The 13035-nt window shown below is 32.8% G+C and overlaps 1 long non-coding RNA gene and 1 other non-coding gene across 2 annotated transcripts in view; one reads left to right on the top strand and one right to left on the bottom strand.

Annotated features, from left to right (window-relative positions):
- The window catches only part of LOC146995681 (uncharacterized), a 96720-nt gene that overhangs the window by 37271 nt on the left and 46414 nt on the right, over positions 1-13035 (bottom strand). The window contains exon 2 of the long non-coding RNA XR_015042832.1: positions 1269-1402. This is a non-coding gene — a long non-coding RNA (uncharacterized LOC146995681). The remainder of the gene's footprint in view (positions 1-1268; positions 1403-13035) is intronic.
- On the top strand, positions 945-1017 carry TRNAS-CGA (transfer RNA serine (anticodon CGA)). Its single transcript has one exon. It is a non-coding gene; the product is annotated as a tRNA-Ser (tRNA).

Genomic DNA, 13035 nt, shown 5'->3' with positions numbered 1-13035 from the left:
ATAGAGATATTCTCAATTTTTCTTCAATTTAGTTATGCATCTCTGTTCTCACGTTAATTTTGGTCCATACTAAAGAACTGAAGATGGCCATCTACCAGTAATATAAACGTTAAATTTTTGTGCCAATAACTTCAAACTTGTGAATGGGGACGTAGAATTCTCAGCGAAAAATTATTTTTCAGAAAATTCCCATCTGCAGATTTCTTGCATAGTTTGAAACTTTCCATTTAATATTATCCGTTCCTAAAAATATCCGTTCCTTTGAGTCTGAAGAACATCATCTTTTCATCTGAATTGCAAACATTTTAAAAGCGAAAGAAAAATCAGCTCACCCCAATCAGCCAATCAAAACTCAATTATGATTGAACCAAAGCTTAAATTAAACTGAACTTGAAATTAAACTAAATTAAACCAAAGCTTGAATTTAACTGAAATAGAGTGAAATTGAATAAAATGAAATTTTCGCAATATATTAACGAAATATTCTCTATTATATACATATATAATATACTAATAGCTAACAATATAATGAAAATCATGGATATTGTTGTATTTTCAAATTCGCTAGAGTTTCTCTTTTTTAATTCATTTCAAATTTCGAATTATCGAAATTTTTGGTGACCGAAGTTCTTCTGAATATACAAAATAGTAAAAAACAATATTCTGAAATCCACAAACATTACATACTTACATATTTTTTTGTATGCGAGTCTTAATTAAACATTTTTATCTAGATGTCTTCTGCCCAGTTCCTGTTTATACAATACGTTAAGAAGTTTATTTACTCTTCATATTATATCATGGCAAACGAAATGTTCTTATGAATCGAACGGATTAATCATTAGAATGAACTCAAACATTTCTTTACAATTTCAGGAAATCTTTGTGCTAATTGTGTACTTAATTAATAATTGTATAAGATATTGCTTCGGCCTTCTTAGCATGCCTTCGTAGTGTAGTGGTCAGCACGTTCGACGCGAATTCGAGAGGTCCGTGGTTCGAGTCCCGGCGAGGGCACTGTTCATTTTTCATCTCTCTTGCTTCGAAATTAGCTAATGTCTCTACAATTGTAATGTATTCTTTATGACTCAATGTGTTCTTTTTATCTAGTATGTAATTATTTAACAGTCCCAATGGAGTGTTTGAATCAACTCCCCCCCTTATTTGCTATCTATTATGTTAAAAGAGTTGGTAAACAAAATTCTTCAAAGAATCCCATATTTAATTATGTCTAAAGCCAGTGTAAAATGTAAAGAAAATATACTTACAAGCCACACTTTTTAATTTTCCTTTCCCAACGAGTGAGCGCGTTGTAACTTTAATTAAACTTCATTTGTCAAGACCACTGTTTTCTGTAAGGGAACAAAACTGTGCCAAAGTTTTGACATGCCTGGAAAAATCCCTGTATGAAAACATATATAATTTTTAATTACATGCTTCGTTGCGCTAATATACCTCTTATTTATTTCATAAAAAATCAGCAGGAATGAAATAAGAATACAAATTATTGTACAAAATGTATTTGAATAGTTTGCAAGTAGAGCAGAGACAATTCATAAGTAGTTATGCAAAATAAAAACGTGACGTGCAACAAAACAAATCCTTATTGCAGGAATAATTAATAAATATTTTTTCTTAGTTGTACGAATTCCTTTGGCTAAATTCCAGCGTACGTTATTTTATACAACAATGTCTTCATGATTATAAATAAAACTGCTCTGTGATATCAAGGGTGAAGAAATTAGATATTTATAAGGTTAATTTATTTTATTCAATGAAACATTCATTTGCATCACTAAAGAATTATTTATGTAATGAATCTACTTTTGATTCTTTTACTGGCACCAGAAAAGATTCTTTATAAAAATTGTTTCGTTAAGTGTGTACAAAGAAAAAATTTAAAAGTAATCTGAATAATATGTCAATAAAACCTCATTTATCTCTAAAGTTATTAATTCTTACAGAGAGAAAATATTTGAAAAGCAGTCTGACAAGAAAGATGAAAGAACTAATATATTCATAAAAGAAAAAGAAGAATACAGACGAAATTTTTACGATTTTATTATTTTTAAATTTCATTTATAAATATCTCATTTTTTTAGAAGAGCGCGAGTGCAGGAAGAATAATTAATCTTTCTTCGAATATCCTGTTTACCAGAGGCTGATAATTCTACTTGCGCTCAAATATCGGTAAACGGACTTTTCTTTTGGTTGAACTAGTGTTATTGTGATTCTTCCCATATTTAGCCGCCTGGCTAGTTATTCCGAGTTAACTCGGTCGTCGAGAATTTGCAAAAATAATTATTGCGAGTTAACTCGTGATTCATAACCCATGACAGACTTTTATATTTATCCTAAATAAACTCGCAGTGTGTTTTGCGGCTATGCTGGTGACCTTCATGATGTTCTATGAGAATACGCGAGTTTTATGCCACATCTCTTTCAATTCAGAATTAATTTCATAATTCAGATAATTATTTACCATTTATTTTATGTCATTAAAATATTAAAAAATATATAATTTTGAAACAATATTTGTAGAACCTTAAAGTGCATAGCAAAAAAATGGATAATTTTTACACGGAAATGGGGAAATAAAAGGTTAGTTGAGGGTTTAACTAAAATATAACCAAGTTTTCCTAAGGAAGTCGAAAACAAAAGCATTCCTTCATTAAGACAGATAGCTCTGTCGTGCTTTGCCCTAATCAACAAAGCAAACCAAACATAGATGTCATTAAAGGTTAAAAATTTTAAGTATGCTTTTGCGTAAAATTAACAATGCCATCGCCGGGAATCGAACCACGGACCTCTGAAATAGCGGCTTAGCGTGCAGAACCACTACACCACGAAGGCACGCTAGGAAAGCGGGAGAAATACCTTATATACTCCCCTTTTTAAAGGGTGACTGGAGTTTTAGCGGACCCAATTGCCAAATCCTGGATGTGGAGAAACCTCATCCAACAGCCTTTTAGTTCAGGCGCCACTGTAGAGACATTAGGATTTTTTGGAAGCAGGCAAGACGAAGCATTAGCAATCGCCTTCGCCGAAAATCGAACCACGAACCTCTGGAATACCGGCAGAGCGTGCAGAACCACTACTCCAGGAATGTGGAATAAATACCTTATACGGTAAAAAAAAGAGAATTTGCAAAAATAATGGACGAATTTCTGTGTTACAATGACAGAAACAAACTATATAATTACATTCATTACTATTAAATTAAATATTCGGTTTTCATTAACTTTAAAAATAGAAGTGAAATGGACTTCAAGCAATGAAACTAAACGTAAGTTAATGTAGTAATGCAGTAATGAAATTAAGGAATATTTTGATTTCCTACTCTAACAACACAAATTCAGACAACACATGAGTGCCATGTAAAATGAACTTCCGAATGTAACTGCCCTATTCAAAGAAAACAACATTTTGAATGCAGTTACTTCTGTTTGTTGTTCGCCGTTTCTATTAAAGAAATTGTGTTAATTAGATAAATATAATTAAAATGTTTGGAATTTAGTTCTTTAATACCGCATAAAACTCATCATCGAATAGAACTCAGTAGGCTATGAAAAAGCAATGCATGAAAAAGCATTGTATATATCAGTATATACAGGGTGTATCAGTACAGGACAGGACAGGAACAAGTACAGGGGGCACCACGCCATCGCCATCGACAAAAATGGTATATCCCCCATGCACTACCTCTCTAGCGTACCGCCCCTTCCACTGGGGACCTGATTACGATATACATAGGACATAGTACTAACAACAAATAAGACATAGCACATCATACTGCTACAACATACATCGACACATAAGACATAGCATTAACATATTGTTACAGATTATTTACAATGCAAGAAGTTATGTTCATTATAGAGCTTGTTGGTTTTGGCACCGCCCCTTCCACAGGGGACCTGATTACAGTAAACATAGGACATAGCACTAACAACGTATAGGACATAGCGCAACATATTTTTACAACATACTTCAACACATAGAACATAGCATTATCATACTATTACAGATTATTTAAAACTCAAGAAGTTATGTTCATTATAGAGCTTGTTGGTTTTGGCATAGCATATGCTTTATGATACCTAGGGTGTTACATTTGAATTATGTATTGAATGTTGTAGTGGGGTAATTAGGTAGGTAGTGTTCCATTTGGTCCAAGTTCAATGTTCAGAGTTTAGCGGTCCATGGGTGCACTACTTTAACATGTACTTTAATGAATTATTGCATTTGATGCACTGATCAGCTGTTTCAGTACACATGTGAAATTGGTACGTTCTACTTGATGTAGATTTTGCTACCTGTTTAAGGTTATATTTGACGAGTTGAAGGCACCCCTGTGACGATACACTTCTCCTCTTGTGGAGTAAGTGAACACTTTACCAGTGACGCAGTGGCATAGTACCAGTGGATGCAGGCACAGGTACAATATAAATTGTTAGCTCGCATTATAGCTAGTCTTTTTGGAGGACAGTTATTATGAGATACAGTCTTCGAGGGTGTATCAGTACAGTGGTATCAAACTTTCAGAGGAGATAGAGTACATCTAGACGATGGGAAATAACATAGCAATGCTTGGTCGAAAAGGCTTTCCTGGTAGGGTAGTATCGACAAAAATCACAAGATAGGAAGGACACGAACAGGGTGCGAAAACATATTTGTTATGCTTAGTACAGCAAGAACCAAGAAATAAGAACCAAAACAGAAAATAGTCGTCATCAAAGAAGGTGTTCGAAATTACGAGCCCGGACCATGATGCAGGAACCGTGTGTCAAGCATCTTCCATGCACTGGAGATGTGACGCCTGCATCATGTCTCCTGCATCTGGTTTTTGCTGTACTAAGCATAATAAATAGGTTTTTCTTACCCTGTTCGTGTCCTTCCTATCTTGTGATTTGTGTCGTTACTACCGCACCAGATAAGCGTTTCCGACCATGCATTGCTATGCATTTCCCATCGACTAAGCGTACTCTATCTCTCCTGAAAGTTTGTCTCCGCTGTACTGATACACCTTCTATACTGCGCATAAAAGAAACTTGCTTATTCCAGGCAATATTTCCCATTTTAAAAATCATAAATGTGTCTATTTTATTAATTTATATTTGCTTCATTTTGCATTAAAATTATAAACTTTTCATTCTTTAAGGTATGTTTTAAGAAAGCCCCTTTTTTTGTAATTTTTTATAAAAACCTCTACGAATTATTTTGCAAAAAAATTAAATTTTGCATCATATTTGCGAGTTCCTGAACCGAAAACTTTCTCCGCGAACTTTACTGATTACCATTGTCTAGCATGATTATTCAAGAACGTTAGTAACGCGGTGAACAGAAATTTGTTCAAATAAGATCAAGCTTAATGCAGCACAAGTAATTTTTCTTTTCATAATCCTTAAATTAATTAAAGCCATTGGAGTATTTCACCACTTTCAATAAATGAAATATTTTCCGTTACAGTAACATGGACCTACTGTTTTACAATAGTAAATTAAAGACAATTTACATGAATATTTTGTATAATTACTACTATAAAAACTAATTTATTGAAAGATCATATCTTGGTAAAGTAAGATTAATTTTTTTCTGAAGTCTTTCAGATTTTATATTACGCACAAAAAGGCGTTTTAGCGGTTTGTGTGTTACCTCTGTTTATTAAATATCATGTTCGTTGCATTTAAACCATAAAATTCAGTTGAAGAGCAATAATAAATAATTTAAAAATTTTGAATAATTTATATTCGTTTTGGAACAATTTTCCAAAATCTGTCATGAGAATGAATTATTTTCCTTATTTTTATGTCAAAATGCCCCTCGGATTTATGTGCTTTTAGTATATTACCTTAATTTCTTGCACATATATCAAAATATACGTATATATACGTTCTTACTCTGCCGAAAATAATGTGACTAGTACTCACTTTAAAAGTAACCGTTGTAAAAGCGCCGTATCCTTTTTTTGGATTGCTTTTCGATTACATGAAGCCGGCCACACTAATAGGTTCTTAAAGACACCATGCATCGAATCAAGGCTTACGAACTGTTATACTTGTAATACTCGAAACGCATTTGCCGTCGGAAAACCTCGGTTTTATACGCAGATCATTTTCTAAGTTGTCAACTGCATTTAAATCATTAATTTACGAACTAAAGTAACTTTGGAAACAAGTTCTCTATCACTAAGTATTAATTAAGCTTAATAATGCAAAGAAATTAAATTCCTTTGCTATTCTTTACACATAAAAGTAAATGTATCTCTCACATATTTCTAGCTTTCCTTCATATACTACCAAATCCTTCGACCAGCCCCACTGAAACGAATCAATTCTACTCCGTCACATAACACCGAAGTTTGACTTTTTCAAGTAACGCAAATTCCATGCTGATAGAAAAATAATCTCTTCAACGACTGAAGAAAGAAGCAAAATTTTGTAAACGATGGCTTTTAACTGCATGGAGAAAGGAGATGAAAAGCAGGACTGCCGATGATAAATCAAAAATCTGAAAAATGGGAAAAAACTCGGAGTGAAAAGTCTTATTTCCTTTTAGTTTCTAATGCGCAGAACTTTAGTAGATCTTAGTGCAGTATTATAGATGTCTTTTCTAACCTACTGAAAGAACAGGAAACTGAACAGACTATAAAATGTATTCAGACGATAAATAATAAAATATACTAAATGGTGTGTTTGCTCATTCTACCTTTTAGCAGCAAAGAGACAAATCTCGTGCTATGGATTTAATTTCTCTTTACGGAATATAGCTTTAAAATATTTCTCTTATCAGTCCAAAGGTATATATCATCTTCCAAACGTTTCACGAGTATAGCCTAAGGAAGAAGACAGTTGACCAGTATTGGTTCGACTCGGGTTGAAATCTCGGCGATCATGATGGTTGTGTGGTGTTTTCATGACTTTATCATCTTTAAAGAGATAAAAGTTCTTTATATTTCCCACTACCTACCGAATACCGATTTTCACAGTTTTTTCTGTTCTAAAATGAAATCAGATCGTTACTTTCACTAGCGGAAGTACCCGATGCCAGTTAGGTTAGATTGAGAGTAATATATCTAACAACAGATAGAACGATACCGCTGTAATCTTTCTCTAATAACGATGCAAAAAAAGACAATCCATAGTCATACATTTCTCAGTCTGATGCGATATGGAACCCTCATAAAACATTTCCATAGAAAAAGAAATTAATTCTTTCTCATTATATCAGCAACCATGACACGCAGTTTTTAATGATTTTCGTCTTTCTAATTAAACGGTAGTAAAAGCTGAAGTTCCATCCAATATTTTACCTATATTCAATTTTAGTCGATTAAATGTGGCAAAACATTTACCATAACTTGATCAAAAATCAATAACGCGAACAAACAAGCAAACACACAAACAGGCATTCTTCTTTATATACTACATAGATTTTGTAAAACTTACAAGTTTTTGATTAACCATCTTTACGATTTGAAAGCAAGCAGTAGCACCACTTTTCGAATTAAAGCATTTTTATCTCCAACGCGCTAGACTGTTGCCACTCGGAAAACGAGTGACAAAGTTAGTGTTTTCAGATTTTTTAATTAATATCTCGGTTGATTAAAGCTGTACGATACTGGGAATAGCCGAGATGGCTTCAGACGAATTTTTGGAATCGGGAATAATGTATTTAACGTTTCGCAATGCTATTTTTATTTCATCGTAAAACTCAAAAATTTTTTATTAACAAACTCTGCGATTTGAACGCGGCGAGCAGTGGCAACCGAAATAAAGCCGATAAATATCTCCAGAGTGCCAGACTGTTGCCACTCGTAAAAATGGGGGCTAAAATTTGCGTTTTCAGAATTTTTAATTAATATCGCTGATTTAACTATTTGGGGGCGAAACGAGTGGACGTCGACATTTCTCAGAACCCAGAAAAAGATTGTAGAAAGTTTGGTGACGATAGCTGTAGTAGTGACTGAGTTAATCGCGAACAAACATACACAGAAGCACACAAACATTCTTCTTTATATATATATATAGATAATAAATTGAGCAACGTGTTACTAATGTTCTTGATCTCACACGTTTAACTTAAAACAGAACAAATCGACGAAATTTATCTTGGCAAGGAGCTGGTGATTGCGTCTCTCCTTGGCATGGACGTTGGCATGATATAGGTGACAGAACGACTTTCTTCAGCTCGGCTTTAATTTTGAGAGACTGGGAGGACGAATCCGAGGGTTTCCCACCCCCTTTCTCTCTGTCACCAAACTACTCGAGAGGACATTTAGTGCTCTCTATGCATTTTGAGTTTTCTCATACCGCGCGGACACTGTACATTCAAAACTTTCATGCCTTCTCCGAGACTCGAACCCTCTATGGCGATCAGTGTGACAAACCACTATCCCGTTTGGGAGGCCATTCATTAACGTAAACGCAATAAATGCAGTTTTAACAATTTCACCTTTTGTTTTATTTTTAATAAAGCCTCTCATAAACATGCTAAAAAATGCATTTAATTTATAACATCTTTATATTAGAGTGGTTATCTATAAAATTCCCTAGCATAATCAGTAAAAAATATAGTCAAGTGATAAAGTTAAAAGCTGTACACTGCTCCACTAAGTTGCTTACAGAATGATGAGTAATGAACAAACGCAAATGAAAATTGTAGATAAAATTGATAGATAAATTTATAGCTATACACTGGCTATATGACAAGAAAATTATTCAGAAATATTTTTGTGAAAATTATTCATGGATAAATAATTTGGATAAATTACAAAACCTGATTACAGATCTCTAAAAGAAATTTTAAAGGCTAAGTAACAGCGCTTAAAGGCTGAGTAATTTGAATGAAAAAAAAAAAAAAAAAAAAAACATAGATGACTTGAATAAATCAATAAAATAACATTTATTCAGGCTAAAATATCAAAGAAAGTCAGGCTAAAATATTTTTATCTGCACTAACCGTTGAAAATGCAGTTTAACATTCAAAGGCCATTCACAGCTTGCAGAGCCGAGAAATCAATAATATATTGCAAATAAGGTAATGTTACTAGCTTGGTTGCATTAAAGTAAGGCTTTTGCTACAGCAGAGGTTCTAATATCCTGTTACCAATGCACCCAGGAAGAATTTTAAAACTAATCTTGAAAACGTTTTTGAAATTTGAAACGTTACGAAATTATTATTTAATTTTTGTAGAATGTATAATATATACTTTTAAAAATTCTACAAGACCAGCTTTTCAATAAAGCTTTTCTAATAAATCATAAATATGAAATAGACAAAATTCAGCATATGCTATATATTAAATCTTCTCTAAAGTCTATGCAAGAATTGATTTCCAGCATAAGTGGATAAAGGTACTTTAGTCTGTACCACTTGAAAGTATATAAACTAAAACACGCAACATTTACTTCACGAAAGAAATGTATAAATGCGTAATAATAGTCAGACAGAACTAAGCGTCGTACTAAAGGTACTTGAAATATTCATAAAAAGGGATTTCATACCATTTTGAGAGATTTAAGAACTGCGTCCGATAAATCTCTCAAGACTGTAATAAATATAACAAGCGCACATAAAGCTGATACATGCCAATAAGAAAGTACTTTTTATGGCAAAATGCTCTCTGGGTATTGTAAGATTTTTCTTAGTCTTTATGGTAAGTCTTAAAAATATTTCAAGGTGGGAAGGTGGCAAAAGCACTACGTAAGAAAACACCAAGAAATAATCTGCATAGATTTGTATAAGATAGTCCAGGAATGAACTTGAATGGTAACTAGATACTTATATATGCAATTATCAGCAATGCTAGGGAATACAGAAATGAAATATTCCTTTATATAATAATGCATTATATACATATTTAACTACAAATTGTATGGAGAATTTACTACTATATGTATTTGCATAATTTATAAGGAATTGCTTAGTCTTCACCAGTTTTATTTCTCTTTCAGCTTATCAGCATGGATTTCACAACGCCAAAAATATTCTTTATTTTGTTCAATACAGATCAACTTTTTATATTTTCGCTAGTTTAATAAATGTACTCGCAGAGCTTTGAAATGTAATTTTCCTAATATAATATAAATACGCCAACGTTTATGTATTTATTTTCCACATTAGCCTATATTTACAATGCTACGTAAATTAAATGAAATATTGAGAAAATATTTTTCAGCTTTTATATGTTCTATAAAATTTTTCATAAAATTTAAGACTTTTATTTAAAGTTGTAGGAGTTGTGTCTGTAACTAAATATAATGTGGAAAATCCTTTAATAGACGTGTAAGCGTTTTGTCGCTATGTCTAAGATGAAACAGAACTTAAGAAGGCTGTGAAAGACCCTTTTATTAAGAACTCAATAATTTAACAGAAGGTAGTCTTGTGCTTACAGAAATAGCCAGGTTTATGACGTAACTCAAAAGTATTTAATTCAAATTAAAAAGTAAATTAAGTTAGACAAAGAATGAGCAGAACTGATTAAAGTGCAAGTTGGCTCAAACCTATACGAGTCTGATAGGCTCTGTTGGCAGGAATAAAACAACGCCAAAGACAGACAGCTATCAATGAATAGTAACGTGGCCTTCAGCAGGCAGAACAGTCGCTGGCTAAACAATTTAAACCTTCCTTTAAATAGTATCTCTTTCTACCTCATTTGAATACGCGCGCACTAAATATTAGCATTCTGGCAGGAAAACAGAAAGGCAAAATAATCGTAAAGCTACTTAACATAAAATAACTGGTTGAATAAGAATAAATAAATAAATAAGTTGTGCTTGCATATAAATGATCAAAAACAGAAACGAATAGAAGATGCAACAGAATTATTACAATTTTATTCAAAGTAATATGGACTAATTTTACTTCTTATAGTTGAAACTTAAATGCAGTTCTGATTCACAGCCGTAATGATCATGTATATTCTTTGATAAAAACTTATATAGTACACTATTACATTAACGATCTGGAAGTTATGCGATGGGTGAGACTGACGAAAAGCACGTTAGCTGGAGTCAAACTTTGCATAGAAAACACCTGAATTTTATTGAAATAAAACAAAGGATTAAATGCAATTTGTTTAGAAGAAACGTATGTAATAACGAAAAGCCGCAATGTGAAATAATATTAAAAAAATCTGATGTGTATACCACATGACTTTCTTGTACGAAATATTAAATTATACGCATTTTTCTTGCATTTCATTTAAACTTATTGGATTGAATTAAATATACTTCGTCAAAAGTGCATAAAACCACAATAGAATAAATGCACTCTTTAAAATTCATTCTAGTATTTGTTTACCATAGCGACACTCTGGCGCTAGATTCACTTAACGAAAATTATATTTCGTTCATATTATAACCCATAATGCCCAAAATTTATATCATTTAAATAATTATTTAATCATTACCACATGTTCTATTCAAATACTATAATAAAGCTAGAACGATGTATAAAAGAAATTAAGCAAACAAAACAAAACAGAAATAGTTTTTCACAGACGATTGAGTATTTTTCATTTAATTAATTCAGTTCTCACTTCGATAGAAAGCAAAAATACATAAAAACTCAAAATATCTATATTAGAAATTACGAAGTAAATCTTAAACGCTTATTTCCTCGAAAATATTCCAGAAAAGATTAAGCAGGATTTAATTCGCAATAATAAATGAAGGCGTTATCTTTGTTGTTACGAAGCTAAGTTTATCTAGATTGGCAACAAATCCACTAGTCTACTGTTTCAAATGTAAACAATCAATGGCCGCCATAAAAAAAAGGCTTAGCGGTGCTTAAATAACTTTAAAATTGTTGATAATTCTAATAATATTGCATACAGATTTACTAAAGGCATAAAAGCCTTAACCGGAAGATAAAAACAACATAATTCAATCATTTTTAAAGCAAAAAATGTACAATTTACAAACATATACGAGTAAAGAAACTGAGATCACTGAGCCGGGTAACAGAGTGGATATATATATAAATATATTTATATACGTTTGGTGTGGCCGATTGCAACCAAAATACGAGGTGCACATCTACATGTTATAGCAGTCCTATGTACAAAATTTCAACGTTCTGAGGCTACTCATTTTTGAGTTATGCGAGATACGTACGTACGTACATACGTTCGTACAGACGCCACGAAAAATTCTCTTCAGAATTCATTTTAAAGCAGTTTTTTAATTTTTTTGGAGGAAAAGCGTCTTTTATTCTGTTCTTACGTACAGATATCAAACAAAAACATCGTTAAATTGCATTCGATAGCGGTCAAAATGGATATGTTCGTTGAAATATGCTGACTGAAACTTTTCGCGATTACAATACTTCCTTTTTACTTCGTACAAGGAAGTAATAAATGCTCTATAAGAAACGAAATTATTTCGATGTGTGCGATTTCATATAATTTTAAAAGCTCGTTAGAAGACTCAGTGATATTTTTTAGCATGTAGACTCTATTAATAGAAATACTTTTTTATTATTTCTTGTTTTGTAGATAGAATGCGTTTCTCACTGGAATCAATGTTCTCCAAAATGTATATCCTCCCCAACTGAGCTCTTACCTTCTGTCAAGTTTGCAACTGTCGTACTTTTTTCAGTTTAAGTAAGTTTCTGATAGTCTGAGGTACCGGCTTTTTCAGTAGCAATTTACTCACTCAGCTCTATTAGCTCACCGATTGTCTTTGTGAGTTAAAAATCCGGCTCACGCCGATGACCTCACTATCAACATCCAAATCTAATTACCTGGCAGGATTGACAGCTGCTTTTACGTGAGTGACCTGTTCAGTTTTTAACGTATTTCTCCCGCCTTCCTAGTGTGCCTTCGTGGTGTAGTGGTTCTGCACGCTGAGCCGGTATTCCAGGGGTCCTTTGTTCGATTCCCTGCGAAGGTTTTTGCTAATTTTTCACCTTGCCTGCTTCCAAAAAATACCTAATGTCTCTACAAGTTTTTAACGAAATTATCTGTGTAGTTGTGGTGAGGCATAATGGTCGATATTCAAGATTGTATAAGTCGGGGTAGGAGAATATAAT

Source organism: Stegodyphus dumicola, chromosome 8 (assembly GCF_044657685.1).
Source record: "Stegodyphus dumicola isolate Sdum_Otavi_A_Nest chromosome 8, ASM4465768v1".
Taxonomy (NCBI): Eukaryota; Metazoa; Arthropoda; class Arachnida; order Araneae; family Eresidae; genus Stegodyphus; species Stegodyphus dumicola.
The sequence above is the reverse complement of the archived record's forward strand: the minus strand, read 5'-3'. Positions and strand labels throughout refer to the sequence as shown.